Here is a 16,144-nt window from a genome sequence, read left to right as displayed (position 1 = left end):
TGATGCAGGTTAATTAGGCCTGATGACACCCACAGGATACGTCTTGTGTGAGTTGTAGTGCGTTCACATTGTTCGGAAACCATAAATAAAACCAGATCATAGGGATTTTACTTCTAAGGCAGGTTAAAATAAAAAATCTAATCCATCAAATTTCTTTCATTCATTTCACACATCACTAAAAGAGCGGTTGTGGCTGTTTTCAGTTCCCCCGCAGCTCGTCTCTGTGCGAAACTGTCGCAGACAAAGGGCGCTGCCTGTTAGTTATGTTTGCTGCAGAAGCCAGTTTTGCATCTTGGTTTGATTTGAACAAAAGAGGGCAGGAAGAGAGGCCTGAACATGACAGAGCAGCCTTGTCTCCTGCAGGCAGTCCATGGATGCAAAGTTATTTGCATAGGAAAATAGAAGTGAAGCCTTTGGAGGAGCAGGGGTTATAGCGTGACCATCGCTGGTCCATTCAGTTGGAAGAAATGTCGATAGATATAATGTAGATAATATGGAATATATTATTACTTTATCTGTGCTTGTGGCTGTTTTCCCCACATTTTCTATTAGTTAAAAAAATACAGGCAGTGAAACAGAACCAAATGAAAAGTGGTGGCTCAGAAGCTGCTACAGCTCTGCCCGTGTACCCAGGCTCTCCCACATACTGCCTGATTTGCCTCTGATGCAAATATCAACCGAAGATGCGCTACGGTGATGACGCAGCTCAGACAGCAGAAAAAGCTGCTTCAGGCAAAGGAGAGAGTGATTTGACTTTCAGTGTCAGACTGGGATTTTCTGTGCACCTGGTGAAACTTTGTGCTTCACTTTCAACGTCTCACTATTCCACGTTTTATCTCCTCAACAACTGAAACCCCCCCACAATTCATCCAAAAAATCCACGCATCAGTCAGGGGAGTTTTGATCCTAGATCAGCGCTAAAAACAGCTGTAGTGTAGACATACAGGATCATCGTGTGCTTCAGTGGTGTCGTGCAAGCTGCGTATATTTCTTAAAGCAACTATCAATGTGCTTTCCTTTTGTTCCTATGAGTTGTGATGCTGGTGGGTGCCTGAAAACTCAAGGAGCAAACTTGTCTGACTACATTAAAGACATATTTGATCAGGCCCTTAGTGTGCAGCACACTGATATGGATCTGTGGCTTTGTAAATAAAGATACAGAAGTATTTGTATAAGGACATGGTATAAATATACACCAGATCTGTGGTAGGGTTTTAAAAGGTAGGTATATGGCAGTTAGGTAATGCAGGGTGGTGTTTCACTGCACTGTTTCAGAAAAGCAAAGAGTGATTAAACGCATCCCCAGGTGACCTGATTAGGAGGCAGATCCATGAATTTATTCAAATGCCAGTGCATTCACCTGCAGGCCTCAGCAGCTGCACTGCGGGCCTCAGTATGTTCCACACTTGTCATATGAACAAAGCAACAACCGCCGAAGTTGAAAAAGGAAGTGGAAATCTCAAAAGTACATTTTCATAAACGTTGCCAGTACTTCTTTACAGGCTCCAGCGTAAAAATGCCCAACTTTGTTGCTGAAATAAATATGGATATAGGTTATTTTAAAAATAAGAAAATTAAAAATAAAAATAAAAAAGTCTAAAAATGGTATCAAGACTAAAAGTGGGGCAGCTTGGGGAATTTATGGGTTCTCCTTGTGCCTATGGAGCACATTTTCTGCCATGTGTGGTGTTGTTGATTTTTGTAGCATTTAATTGTAACTGTCCAACAAATAGTCTGGCCTGTAGTAATTTTTGGGTTCACTAGCAGCACTTTCCACAAGCCTATGTTTCAGTTTTTTTCGGTTGATGAAAATTTTTGTGTTACACAATGTGTTACACAGGTCAGGGAGACAGACAGCCACTGTGTTGGATAGAGCTTTAAAGTTCAGGGCCTTTTTAGTCCCAACATAGCAGCGCTCCTGAGGTAACACCGTCAGGTCCTGTGGGTCTCTGACATGAAAGAAACATGGAAAATGTGGAAAATTATGTGGACAGATATGACAGATATTTTTTCTGCTGAGTCCGATTTCAGATGCTAAAAAAAGAGCCAATCTTTCACCTTAACTTCATGTTTTTTCACCTTCCTGTCCTCTGTTTAATAAACACAGAAGCCTGTTATTCAGTTGGCTGTTGGCCTGTTTGCTTGTCTTTTATGTGCTGTGTATTGGGACAGTACAGCTCAATCTCATGCAGGGGCCTATTCCCCAAAGCTGGTAGTGTGGTGCACTAAGGCAAATTGTGCCCACAGGTAGTTTTGGCCTCTAGTGTCACTGCCGCTGTTCGCTGTCAGCGGTGCTCCAGGTGCCACGCCCTTCTTTCCCTCAGTAAACCCACTAAAAAAGACAACTCAACCTTTTTTTTCTCTAGATTTTCACCTTTAGTATGAGGTTATTGTTTCTGGAACCCTGGCAGCTTGATTTGGTTTGATTTGATTTTAAAAGTGTCATCAAATGGTTGTTTACTTGTTCAAAAATCCTTCATTTATCTTAGTTTCACTTATCCGTGCCCCACCTGCAGCGGCTCTGTGCACTGCAGTCTAAGAGGCAATAAGATGCAGACGCAGTTATGTTTGAATGAAGTCATGTTAAATGATAATAACATGTGAATCTGTCCTGAAAACACTGAGTTGACGTACATTTGCACACAACTTCTTTTGAAGTGTGTGTGTGTGTATGTTGGCGTGGTCTGTCTGCGGTCACCCCCCCCCCTCCACATGAATAGAGCTGAGCCTTGTGCAGTCGACAGCTGTCTCCTTTGAACAGTCCAAAGACAAAAAGCCTTAAATCCAGTAACCTCCCTCTTTCATGTGTTCATTTGATACCACTCTTCCTCACCTTACTGTCGCTCCATTCAGCTCTGCAGCCTGGGGCTGCAGCTTGCTACCACGCTGCATTCACCGCCTGGAGTTCCTCACTTGGAGGAGGGAAAAAAAGCTTTTGGAAAGACAGTGTGCAGCTGAATTTGACTTTTGTATGGCGCCAGAATGTGGGATCCTTTAAAACTTGTTTTCACAGTTGAGGGTTGATAACATTTGCAAAGAACCCCCCCCCCCCCCCCCCCAACACACACAATTGTTCCGTGTTTTGAAGCGCACACCTTTAATGTCATGAGTTACAACTGGTATTTTCACAGTATTCCCTGTTCATTTAGCATGCGAGTTCAAGCAAGACTGGAGTGAGACATTATGAAAGATATGACACCCAAAGAATTTATGGGAGAAATTAGTAACAGCAAAGATGGTGGTGCAAGTATGATTCTCAGGAGAACCTGGCTTTTTAAAATCTTTTTAAGCAACGTTTATCAGATTTGACTGGCGAGTAGCAGTTTTAATGTCCTGGTGACCAACGAGATTAAAGTTTATTTAAGATAATGGTTTTAAATACCTGCCAGAAGGTGTGTTTAAGATGGCTGCTTGTTGTAGAGCAGAGGTGTAAATTTTGGACTTTAAACTTTATTTTCATACATTTTAAAGCTTGTTCTACCGATAAAGGCCATGGGGGAGGCCATTCATACCTCGCCAAAGTAATTAAGTAATATATAAACAATAAAATGAGAGAAAAGTTCTTGTCTTTTCTTCTTCTTTACTACAGCAGACTTTCTTTGACATGTGTACACTCTGAGACATACTGTCGAAATTTCACTTCTTTGTCTTACATTACGACATCTCAGGATTAAACGTGTGTAGTTAAACTTTACATGGACAGAAAGCGAGGTATCACTGGTCTGGCCCACTAAAGTCCAAAGTGGACTGACTGTACATAGCCTGTGATTTAAATGGAGAGTGACATCGCCACTCTAAAGAAACTTTAAACTGGATTAGCAGCTTGATAAAGCAGCCAGTGTCTGTATACCTGAGCTCTGTGTGTGAATGAGTTTTGGGGAAAAATAGCAAAGTGCAAATCAGGATCTTTTTTCTGCACTGAAATATGTTGACAGATAAATCAACGTATATTCTATTCTTCTGCCTCTGATCAACAAACAGGCTCTAAGTTGAAAGGCAGCCTTAAACAAGAATATTTTAAACTTTGCATTGAAAATGTTCTGTAACGAGTTCCCTCTGTGAGGGAACTGAAAGCACACTGATATAAAGGTTTTCGTTATAGCTTGGCCTACAGCATCGCCCAGAACAAGTCTTCTCCTCAGGATACCTCCCATATACTTTATGGCTTCTTAGGGGAAAAAAGCCATAGATGAAAGCTAAAAATACTACTGTATATTTGGAAGAAAAAAGGGGAGTCTTGGGTGAGTGTGTGTGATAACCCAGGCGGTTGGCCCTCTGTGTGTCCGACTGCCTCCCATTCACTGAGGGTAATTAGAAAATCCTCAGGGCAAGAACTGCTCGGCTGTGTGTGTATGTGCCAGAGCGCCACTGAGTGTGTTTAGCTTATGCACAAGCAGGCTGAGGCCCAATACTGTACCAGGCAAAGGTTTCCACCGGATCGCTCTTGCATAACTCAGTGAGTGATAACACCGGTGCATTCCTCTCAACACACATCACCAGCTGCCAGCATCTTTTCCTCAGTTTTTCCCAGTTCACGTTTTAAATGCAATTGGTCTCAGAGCACCGGGTGAACAGGAGAGTGTGAGGTTCTAGAGGAGATGTGAGTTACGGGGACACGTTTGCAGATTCACCTCTCGGCCTGCTTTGAAGGAAAGGAGAGACTGGGTGGTCATCCAGGCCAGAGGTTATGCTCATCCACAGGTAGGTCAGGTGGGGTCAAAGCTGCAGGACTTCCCACATCTATTGAGTGTCTTTACCTTCCAACCTTATGAGAAACACATTGTGGAAAAGGAGAAGGGAGGGTTTTTCTTATTGGATATGCACAGACAGGAGCTTTGATGGCAGTGTTTAGTCGTATTTAATCCTAAAATGTCAAGGTGGAGTTAGCTCGTGGGGTGCATTTGCTAAATTTCAGCTGTTTTATGGTGCCTACTCTTGGCTAAATTTCAGTAATGCCAGTGTCTTCCTGAATGATCGCAGATTAGATAGCATAAACACACTGCCATGAACAGAGCGCCGGCCATAAAACAGCAGCATCATACGGGATGAGTGTATACACTCTGCCCGCCAAAATACAGCCCTTACCTTCACTTCCTCAGCCGATGAACAGCTGGTCTCCATGGCACCTGCTCCTCCACAGGTTCTCATGCATTGTATTGCACCTAGCTGCCTCTTTTCTGATTGGCCGTAAGGATTATATGAACCCAGTTGCCTGCCGTCTGGAAACTGTAGTGTTTACAGAGCGGCGCCCGAATCCACAGGGTGTGTTTGGCGTTGTAAAAGCCGTGGCTGAGAAAGCCTTTGTGCTGAATATGTTAATGTGTAGCCTCTTACTATGACAGGCTGGTGCAGCAGAGAGGCCGAGGTAATGTTTAGGCCTGTGGACTTTGACACGCATGTTTTCATGTGCTGATGATTTACTCGCATAGCCAGCTCTATGAATTAAATCTGAGGACAGACTTGGGAGTCAACTGAAGTCGAAGCTGAAGTGGTTTTCCAGAATCCTACCTCCTTTTTATCAAATCCTGTGCTTCACATATATACTCTATATGATTAGCTATATAATTATCTAATTAAAGTGCAGCTTTTAGCAGCAGAAAACATTCATCATTCAGTGTAACACTGAGGAAGGTGTAGCTTACTATTTGATGTTCAATTTTGTTTTATAATCACAACAGTCGCCTTTTTATTGTAAAGACACAACAATAATAGAGAAATAAAAACTCAACCATCACATGACCCCCTGCGAGCGAACACTTGGCAACAGTGGAAAGCAAAAACTCCCTTTGCTGCCCCTCCAGCAGGGGAGGGGCAGCTGGTTGGCTGTGAGGGAGGGAGACGGGACAAAAGATGTGCACTGGTAGAGAGCCAGAGATTAATATCCATCCGTCTGGACAGGTCACCACACAGGGCAGTTTAATAATAACTAATGATTAAATACAGAGTGGTGTTTAAACACATAGTAAGTGAAAAAGGTGAGTGAAGTCAGTGCATCATGGGAAATCCCCAGCATCGTAGGCCTACTATGTAACTATGGGAGGGTTCAGGGTCACCTGATCCAGTCCTAACTGCAAGGTTTATTAAAACAGTAAAGTTTTAAGATTAATCTTAAAAGTAGAGATAGTGTCTGTCTCCTGAATCCAAACTGGAAGCTCGGTCTACAGAAGAGGGGCCTGAAAGCTCAAGGCTCTGCTCCCCATTCTACTTTTAAATATCCGAGAACCACAAGTAAGCCAGGAGTCCGAGACTGAAGTTCTCTGCTGTCCACTATGTAGGATATATGCTCTGTATGTCCAGTCCCTGTCAGTTCTCTCGCTGCAGCATTTGGCTCAGCAATGAGTGTTGGCGTGTTTTTAATAAGCGATACTGTAAATGCACAAAGGGATCTATTCAGTTCAGGGGGAAATCTGTTTCCTTTCACATAAACATTCAACAGCTCTTACACCACTTACAGTTGCGGAACCTGAACTCTGTTTGCATGAGGAACAAAAGCTTTTTCCTGCATTGATCCGATATGCAGTGTGCTCACAGCGAGCCACAGCACGAGTTCCTTAATGAAGTGTGAGTTTGTGTTTAGAATAGCTGCAGATTAGCTGAAGATGGCTCACTCTTGAGCTTATTTTAAAAATCTCTTTTCCCTCTGCCCCTTGTTTTAAAGTTTGAGTGGAAAGGTTGAATTTCTCGGTATCTCCCTATTCCCCTCCCTTACCGCTTAGGTCAGATGTATATTTTGGCAGCGACGTTCAGGATTTCAAAGAGCAGCAAAGAGATTTAAGCTATAAATTTCACTTAATTGCATCCATTTTATATGGCTCGGCAGTAATTTACTGGCAACAGACAGTGATGAGAGACAAAGCCTTTATGATGAGTTCCTAGTCAAGTCAAACAGATTCGTAGTATGTGTAATAGCAAAACACTGTAAAAGTAGTTCAGAGGTAAATTACAGTACAGTGTGTACAGTTAATTTTCTCTTTTATTACCAGAGTTTAATGTTTAGACGACTCTTCGTGTGATTCTGAAAGAAAGAAATCACACTGACAAGCGTTTGGGTCTGATCTGGGCTTTATTTGGTATCTACGACCCTCTAAAAGGCTGTACCTGCCAGATGTGATCCAAATGCCACAAAACCCCTAACATCTGGATCCTTTTGATATGTTGAAGCAGCCAGACCTACCCTGTTAGTGTCAAGACCAAGTATGGCCCATACAAACTCCAAATATGGGCCACATGGGGGCTGACCGTTATTTCCTATCTGGGATGGAGGTAGTGTCACCTGTTTGCGACTGAGAGTGATGACCTAAAAAGGCAGACTAGTTTTAGAAGTAGTAAACAGGTGATGCGGGAAGCCGGGGCTGTTTCTGAGAAGTGTGACTGTGCTGCCTTGGCACTGAGCTGTTTCAGGCTTGATGTGGACTTTAAAGCTTTTTTTTATACTTTTAAGCAGGTTTCATTTCAGTTGCTTCCGGCTGCTTTTGGTCACTTCGCAATATCTGCTGCAGTGTGGGTGGTTTTTGTTTTCGCCCTCGGCCCTGACACATGGAGGAAGTGGAGGGTGCATATGGGGTTGAGGGCTGTGTTTCTTGGTAACTGGTCCCAGTGGGACGCTTCCTGATGGCGTCTTCACCTGAACCCTGCTTCCCTGGAGAGCTTCCAAATCACAAACACATCTTGCATCATTTGCACAACCTGCGATTACTGCCCCCCCCCTCCTCAAAACAGACAGTGTGGGAGAGATCAGTTATTACTTAACATGCAAAGAACAAAAGAATAAACAAAAAATGCACTGTACATGTCAAGGATTTTTAGCGACATTGAGACACAAGTTTGCAAAAGTTATAGTGTCAACATAAAATGAAAAACTACTGGACTCAATCCTTTAAGCGGATCAATACCGGCCCATGAGTCGTTTGGTACTGGGCTGCAAGAGTTGAGGCTCGGGTGTGAAATTTATGGTTTTCAGGGTTTTTATCAGTTTTATCGTTTTTTTATTTATTTCTTTTTAGCATTTTTATCGTTAACTCGGTTTCCCTGGGTCTTTTCCCGTGTGTTATGAATAAATCTTCTTCCTTTTTTTTTGTACCAATACTGGTTTTATTTTGTTGTATTTATCCGCCACACCTTAAAGGCCGTTCCGTGAAAATATTGTTGGACATAAACCGGTCCGTGGCGCAATAAAGGTTGGGGACCGCTGCTTTAACCCAGTTTACCAAAAAACGTTGTAGACACTGTGTTTTCTTTCAGTGTGTGATGTGTGGCCGTCCTCAGGGCACAAAGGCTGAAATGAACCTTCAGAAATGAATTTCCCATATTTTTTGGCCTGTCGTGACAGTTCATACCATGTTACAGTGACTAGGCTCAGCTTTTAGACCGTCAGTGATTCTCTGAGCTTTTTATTTAAAGTGATGATAAGAGTTAAGAATTCTACACTTGAATGAAAAAGGCTTCAAACAAAAAAAATGTCAGACTAACACATGATACATTTACTGTCCGTATGATGTTTGGAGTGTGTTTATCTTATTTTTTATTTTTATCTTTTTGTCATTGAGGCAGGCTCTTTGGGTATTATATCAAACCCTTAATCGTTTTAAATTCAACATTTTTTAAATTGTATCAGAATTACACACAGATCTTTTCCTTCATTGTGAATACAGACTTTGTTTCTGCTGAACTCTGTTACTGAAGGTTTGAAGATCCATACATAATTCACAGCCGACACTGTAAAACTGGCACAGCTCCTGCCCTCCCACTCCCTTCCCATATTTCATTGAACATGTTTTGGGTCTAAAAACACTGGTAAAATCTAGAAATAAGAGTTGTAATTCTAAAATTTAAAAAAAGGGCAGACTGTGAGAATGGATCAGTCGTTGCAGGGGTTTTTTCAGGCTAGTCCCTGAATATCTTTGCAGCTGAAAAAAGTTTCAGTATAAAAGACACCACTGGGAACTGCTTTCTATCTTTGCAAAGCTCTTTTAGCATTCTTCCAATCAGCCCCAAACCCTCCTGTCCCAAATGTTTCATGCTACAGGACATGATAAAGAAATTCTCTGAGAGTGCTGAAGTGCGTGTCAGCAAACACCATCCTTTGAAGACAAACTCTGCCACTCTAGCAGTAACAATGGCTTCCATTGAGCAGCAAGCAATGCCTGCCAATTGTATCAATACTGGGACTGGAGGTGACCTTTTATGTTTGCAGACATTCAAAACTATGACTACTTCCTGTATGGTGTGTAAGAATCAGACAAAGATCACAAAGTTTTCTCTTAAAATATAATCTTTGGAATTTGTCCGTTTGGTCTCGGTCGTTCCGGTGTGGTAGAAATGCAAACAGGTCTACACAAGAAGGACTTTTAGTTCCTGATTTAGTTTCAGTTAATATTCACTTCCTGGGGACTTCTGGTTAAAACAGACTTGTGATTTATTTACAAAGCACCGAGTAGACCTACTTCCAGTTTACATTTATCTGTCAGCCTCCCTTTGGTTTGCCTGGTCTCAGAGTTAAAATTGAATGGTGATGCTGATACGACACCAGACATTATCTATGGCTAATTAAAAGCAGTTTTGAACTTGTGTTTATCATAAATATAACTTTGATTGATGAACCTTTGATAATCAGCTGTATGTGCTGTCCAAGCATGATTTTCCTTTCAGAATAATCTCTGCCCCAAAGACTCAAAGGCCTGTGCAATGGGCACTCAGCTCCTGTTCATGCTGTCATGCCTGAATGAAATTGACATGCACATAAGCTAAAGCAGATATCTCATCCTTGAAAAATCTTTATTGCCTTCATTCAAATGCTTTAGTAAACGCATTATACAGTGAGCTAATTACACGAGATCAAATGGAAAGTCTTTTGGAAGAAACGGACAGGTGTGTTTGGAGATGGTACGCTCTCCTAGCACCTCATAATGCCGTCCAACTGAACACACAGAAACCCTTTAAAGACTGACAATGCCAGTTTTGGATGTGAAGAAGGCAAGGCTGACAAGCTTTTTAAAGCACGACACAATGAATGATGACCTTCAGGTCACCATTTACGCTCATTTCCTAAACAAACTCCAGCGTCTGGACGGCGAATGACTGAAATTTGAGCCAGCCGGCTGCTCTGCAGGTGTGTTTGACTGGCAACGAGAGTCAAACTTTAGCGTGTGAGTGTCTATACATGCAGTTTTAGGATGGATAAGAATCCATTCAGATGACATTGAACTTGACTTTAAGAAGATGTGCTTCTCATGTGCCACTGAGGTCTGACTTAATTTATTATCATTAACTTTGCAGTTAATGATTTGTAATGGATGCTTTTTTTCAAAAAACAATGTGGTAATACATTTTACCACAAATTAAAATGCAATTAATTAAAATGAGATGATGCATCACACTTACAGTTTTACATCCCTTTTATTATTAGCATAATGTTCTTGGCTGCCCCATGATATTTACTATTAATATCTATCATTACAACATCATCATTTCTACAATTTCTGTAAAAACTAGTTCACTATTTAGCGACACTGAGTTGAAATGTTACCATGTAGAGGGGAAAACGACAGCTGTATGTTACGTAATGTGGTCAGAGTGTGAGATAGGTGACGGTTGTAGGCCAGAGGGGTATACCATGAAGGAAGTTCATACTGTCTTTGTGTTTGCTGGCTTAAACAAAAAATCTAAAACCCCAACTGGAGATAACAGGTATCATTACAGTGGTTTTCTATTTTCTCTGTTGAGCTGTGCTTTCTGCTTCAGGCTACAAGCTCGTCATGTGACCCTTCTTCACAGAAAATGAAGCCTGTGAGAGCCGCCTAGTCCAATCAGAGATGTTATCAGATGATAATAATGAAATGGTGATAAGAACATAAAAAACCCACAACAGTAAGATTCAGCAGTGTTGTGAAAGAGAGATTCATGCTGCAGAAAATCATTAATCTGGTGATCTAGGGCAGAGACTGGACAAATTTCAATTTTTAGTTTGAGTTAATATATTTATTTTAACAAGCACGTCCTTAGGAATAATGCTTATGCTTAAACTGGATACTTTTAAACATTAAATGTTACTGTCCCACAGAATAATAAATGAAACATACTCTAGTTTCTCTATTGTGTTTCTTGCAGCTACAATTCCAGCAGCGTAAAACAGGTTTAGCAGCAGATTAGAAGTACAAAAACACTGATGCAGTTTCTACTTCAACAATTTTACATTTACATCTTTACACCTGGGCTTCTTCATTTATGACGCTAGTAAGGCACGACTTAACAAACTCCACATATAAAACGTATTCCCTCAGCAGAAAATCTATATTGTGCTCAAAACATGCTGCAAACAGAAGAATCAGTTAAAACGCAGCACTTCCAGACGATTGTTTCATCAACCGAAGCTCTAAACCTGCTCCCAACCAGGTTATGTGTTCAGCATAAGTTGCCATGGTGATTTAGCCAAGTAAAAAGCGAGCCACTTTCGTGATACAGAGCAATCTGACTTTAAGCTCGACATAGCTCACTAACCCATTCATCTTGCTTGGTAGTAAGTACACCCCTCAGTTGCCAGTGTGTGTATGTGTGTGTGTTTATTTACTTTTTTTAATATGACAATTTTACTTTTCCAACCTTTGTGTCGACCATATTTAGAGCACATTAACATTCAACAGTGGGTATATTTACGTGGATTATGGTCATGTATATATTCTGAATATTACTCCATTTATCTCTGTGCGTGTCGTGGATGTCAGGTTGATCACAGCAGCAGTTTGAAGCCAAACAGTTGTGTTGTGAAATAGTAATAATTAGTATGCCTCGCTCCGCTCCCCTATAGCAATATGGCCCATTGGAGATTATGGGATACAACCGTGCCATCCACACACACCTTCCCGCACCAAATCCTTTGGGGCCAATTACCTGCTGCTGGTGGCAGGCGGCAAGTCAGAGCACGGCTGCGGCTGCTAGACTGCTTGTGTGCATGCTGCTCCCTTGGTGATTCTCAGGCTTTGTGAAAAGAAGTGAGACTTGTTGTTTCTTCCAACAACAGGGCAAATGCAAAAGTACAATATAGAGCTAAAAACACTGTAATGTACAAAAAGAACTGCAAGAACAACAACGACACCAACAAAAGCTGTATTCCATATTTCTGTGATTTTCGAGTGAGGGGGTTTTGCTGCCCTGGCAGACAGGGAGCTAATTGGCGAGAGACTCGGTAGAACTCAGTGGCTGAGTGCTGAACAGTGTAATGAGGGACCTTTAAACATCACACCTGGGCTAAGTCCTCCAATTTCTTCTAAGACAACGTAAATCTCTATAATTATCTCGTAGTCACCTGAGCAGAAGGGCAGGAGAAGCGGACAGGTGGATAAAACAATAGAAAAGACCGAACAATCATTTAGTGCGTACTGAGCGATTAAAGGCCTCCAATTTAAGAGACCTGTGAGAACAGCAGCTTTCACAACAACTACTATACCCCTGACTTTTCACTTTAACATGGAAAGATTGGTATTCATTATTCATAACTGATGAATATGTTATAAGACACAGCATACTGCATTGTTCAGATCAGTTTCACAGGTGACTCTATACAGTACAAGGTGTCTATTTACTTCAAGACATGCACACATACACCTTTATTAAAACTACTCCATTTAGGTCCATCTGCACGTGCACAGTATCGAAACAGTTGTCAGACAAGCTATATTTGATACGTGCAAAAGCTTTGGTGGGTCTCTGAATACCCGAAATATCCCAAACAGGCCTTATTTAAAATGATACATGGCTGATACATGCCCTGTCAGGCCGTCTATCATTTCCTTCGATGATCACATTACAAAAATTTTGTAAATTTTAGACATTCATGCTATTTCCTAAAATGTGCATGCTGCAAAGAATAATGTTAGGATAATATGAAAATAAATAAAGTTTGACAACTTGTTTAGAGGAAAGTAGAAAACAATTATACATTTACATGTAGAAGCTTGACATACTATATGCATGTCTCAAACTTTTAGGAACACATTCATGTGTGAAACGTTCACTACTGAAGTTGTTTTTTCCATATCAGATTTTAGTACCTAGACTCGCCAGACACCTTATTAGTTGCACCTAGTCCTGGGTTTGACCTCCCTTTTGCTTTGATTCTATGTGGCACCAGTTCAACAGGGTACTGGAAACATTTTGGTCCATCCATGATGCAAATCACCTGCACCACCACATCCCAAGTGTGCTTTAATGGATTGGGATCTGGTAACCATGGAGGCCATTTGAGTACAGTGAGCTAATTACGATGCTGAAGAAACTAATTTGAGAGGATTTTACTTTTTTGACATGTCAGCCATCAGAGGATGGATACTATGATCATAAAGGGATGGACATAATCAGCCACAGCACTTGTGTAGCCTGTGGTGTTTAAACAGTACTAAGGAGCCCAAGGTGTGAACATATCCTACACCCTTACACCACCAACAAGGTTCAAGGTTCTTTATTTGTCACATGCATAGTTATACAAGTATAACACACAGTGAAATGTAGCCTGTCACGCTCCTCGACATGTGCAAAAATTGGGGTGGGGGGGGGTGGGGGTGGGGGTGGGGGTAGAGGAAGAACATTATATATATATATATATATACAGCAGCCTAAACTGTTGATAGAAGGCATGATGGATGCTTTCAGTGTGTGTTTATCAGCCTTAGCTGACAGGAGTGGCACCTGTTGAGGCCTTCTGCTGCTATAGCTCAAGATCTGGTGTGTTGTACATTCAGAGAAGCAGCTCTCGTGCCTTGGTTGTAATGAGTGGTTATTTGAGTTGTAGCCTTACTTCTATCAGCTAGAAGTAATCAGGTCGTTCTCTTCTGATCTTTGGCATCAAAAAGGCATTTTTCCCAGAGAACTGCTGCTCAATGGATATTTTCTCTTTTTTGGCCAATTCACTGTAAAACCTAGAGATGATTATGTGTGCAAATCCCAGCAGATCTGCAGGTTAAGAAATGCTCAAGCAGCTGTTCTGGCACCATCAACCGAGCCACGTTCAGAGTCTTGTGTGTGTGTGTGTGTGCGTGCGTGTGTGTGTGTGTGTGTGTGTGTGTGTGTGTAAGGCCCGAAGCTACAGATGTGGTTATGTGGGAATATTTGGGGGGGGGGGGGGGCGTAAACACACTTTATTGAACTGGGTTTTAAAGGGCGGAGTGTGCCACAAAGGTCACCTGTTCAGTGCACTATGATTTTTCGGTTGGCTAAACATCATATAAACAGAAATATAGTCTACTTTTGAGGCCTGGGGGGAGATACGTGTCCAGCTTTGCGAGTCACCTTGGATACAAAATGCAGGTTAATGAAGGGCAACATGGAAACTGTCGGTGACAGCACAGGATAAAATGAAACAAGCGGGGGGAGATACGTCATTATTTTCCTTTTCTTAGTTGACAAGTTCTAGTGTGGATCCAGAATGTGATCCACATGTTTCGCTGTCAGGTTCCTATAAACGCAAACAAGGATACAACCAAGTACACGGGGCAGCAGTGTATCAGGTATCAGTAAACATATAAGACCTAAAGCATTTAAAGCAAAGTCATGGAAAAATCATGAGTCAGAGAACAAACTTCCCATGCGAATAGAAAAAGTATCCTAACGTATCGGTCACTGCCCGGAAAGGATTCTCGACAGGAAAAGTATTCGCTCTATTTGTTGTCATTTTCCAGACGTAGTTTACACCTGCCTTTAGGTGTTAGTTTGTAGGCCTTTTGTTTAAACACACACACACACACACACACACACACACACACACACACACACACACACACATTCATTTTTCTATACTGTAAAGAAACATTAAGTCATTTTTACTGATTAGCTTAATCCCTTTGTGAAGTCCTCAAGTCATAGTAATTCATTTTATTTATAACAACAACAACAGTCACCTCACGGAGCTTTGCAATAACTTCAACAATGCAGAGAAAACCACAACAATCAGACCCCTATTAGCAAGCACTTGGCAACACTGGTAAGAAAAGCTCCCTTTTAGCAGATAGAAAGCTCTGGCATAACTAGAATATGTCTGTGTCCTGCTTCCAACTACCTACAGAGTGACTCCGAATTGTAGAGGGTTGTAACTTCAAAACTTATATCGCTTTTGCAGTTTTGAATTTAAGCATGCATGTAAGCATTTGCCTCTTTGTGCTTGTTGTACATCTGAAGCTGTTGGGTCACTGCTGGTGATGGATGTCTTTACATCCCGTCTTGCGTGACCGGCTGCCCAGATAGCCATCAGTAGCCAAATAAGCTCAGGTCAGGCCCCTGTCCTGTCCCTGCCTCATTTGGTATGCAAATGAAAAGCCTAAACAAAGCAAACCTTTCAGAGCAGAGCAATTTACAAACTGCTTCCTTTGAAGAGACTGAGGTCCGTTCAAGGTTGATGGTGTCAAAAGGAAAAAAGTGAATAAACTACTTTTAATGCTTAAGCCCACCCTATGTAACTATTACCAAGTGTGGTGGTCAGCTAAAGCAGTAAACGACAGCAAACTGTTAACAGGCTGAACATTGAGCTTTGCCATAACCATCCCTAACTCTAATGGTTAAACTGAAAGACTTGTGGATAATAAATTATTTTATTCTAGTTTCCTTCCCTAATGTCTATTTGCTATGTGGTTTATAGATTCAAACAATCGCCTTTATTCCATCTTTTTCAATGTAGTTCTGCTGCAACCTCTGCCACGCCCCTACTGAAACAGGATATGGTTCTGGCATTGTGCTCATTGTTGAGTCTAATCCCGATAATTACACCTCAAGACCGAAAGTGACCTTACCCAGCATCCAGCCAAGCCCTGACCAGGTTTGGATAATACCCCTCTTTGCCCTTAAGGGCCAAGGGCCCCAACAGGCCCCTTGTCGTTGCTCCCCCATTTCACACAACTCAAACTGACCACAGAGTGCTGGTGTTTCCTTCTCAGTATGTCTTACTCACCTGTACTTTGTACACCTGTCCTTTCCCGGTGAAACTCAGACGGGTTATTGTTGGGGCAAAAAAGGTGTGTGGACACAAAGAGAGCCCGGGGGAAGTTATGAGAGCAAAGGGCAGGCATTTCAGGTTATGGTGGGCTTATGCCTCTAGGAAGCAGGTAAAAGTTTGCGCTTGACATAATACCTTAAAGATACATGTTTTCGAATACTTGACCCC

General features: G+C 41.8%; 1 protein-coding gene across 1 annotated transcript in view; it reads left to right on the top strand.

Moving 5' to 3' along the window:
- The first annotated feature begins 4,561 nt into the window (after nucleotides 1–4,561).
- ttll10 (tubulin tyrosine ligase-like family, member 10) overlaps nucleotides 4,562–16,144 on the top strand; it is a 33,753-nt gene continuing 22,170 nt past the window's right edge. The window contains exon 1 of the mRNA XM_040048046.1: nucleotides 4,562–4,701. The gene's annotated coding sequence lies outside the window, so the exon portion shown is untranslated. The remainder of the gene's footprint in view (nucleotides 4,702–16,144) is intronic.

Source organism: Simochromis diagramma, unplaced genomic scaffold, assembly GCF_900408965.1.
Source record: "Simochromis diagramma unplaced genomic scaffold, fSimDia1.1 OVJJ01000387.1, whole genome shotgun sequence".
In the NCBI taxonomy this organism is placed as follows: domain Eukaryota; kingdom Metazoa; phylum Chordata; class Actinopteri; order Cichliformes; family Cichlidae; genus Simochromis; species Simochromis diagramma.
The sequence above is the reverse complement of the archived record's forward strand: the minus strand, read 5'-3'. Positions and strand labels throughout refer to the sequence as shown.